The sequence below is a fragment of the Alligator sinensis genome, unplaced genomic scaffold (assembly GCF_000455745.1).
Source record: "Alligator sinensis unplaced genomic scaffold, ASM45574v1 scaffold1166_1, whole genome shotgun sequence".
NCBI classification, from domain to species: Eukaryota; Metazoa; Chordata; order Crocodylia; family Alligatoridae; genus Alligator; species Alligator sinensis.
In genome coordinates, this window is record NW_005842631.1 from 620,517 (window position 1) to 621,201 (window position 685).

The window sequence follows — 685 nt, forward strand, 5'->3', positions numbered from 1 at the left end:
GGCCGCCGCCGCCGCGGGGCTCGTGGGAGCCGCGGGCGGGGGTGTCCCCTGTGGGGAGGGCTTACAAGGAAGTTGCTTTGGCCGAGAAGCGCCGGGCTGGAGTCCCACCCCGCCCCCCACCTCTGCCAGCCCGGAGCCCAGGGCACGTGAATCCCCTCTTGGGGGTTTGGTGTGTTTTTTGTTTTTTTTTTTTTAAATCTTGTTTTGCAAGCCCCGTTGGCCGGGCTCCCCCGGACTGGGAGCGCCTGACAGGTGGGGTCCGGCGGGCTGGGCTGCAGCTGGGCTGGACAGCAGCGGGATGGGAATCCTCCAAGCCGGCTGCCCTGGACCTGGCGGCAGCAGTTGCATATCGACGTGGACTCGGCCCTTGATTGCCAAGTTCATAGGCACAGCAGGGCGGGGATATGGCTCATAGAGACTTTTGTAGGAGACTGGACTATTAAGTTCAAAGAAAACTTCTTTTGTAGCCAATGGAGATGGTGGTTTTGGGGATAAACTCGGTGGCTATTAAGATGGCCAAGAGTCTGGAGACATTGGGGTGGGGGCAGCTGAAGGGGATTCTACATTGCTTTTTCTTCCACTGCTCTATTGGTGGGGCTCCTGAAGTATGGGTGTTTTTAAACCAATGTCAAATCTTGTGAAGTTGATATCTAGTCAGTCCACCTCTAAAACCTATTTTATTCCT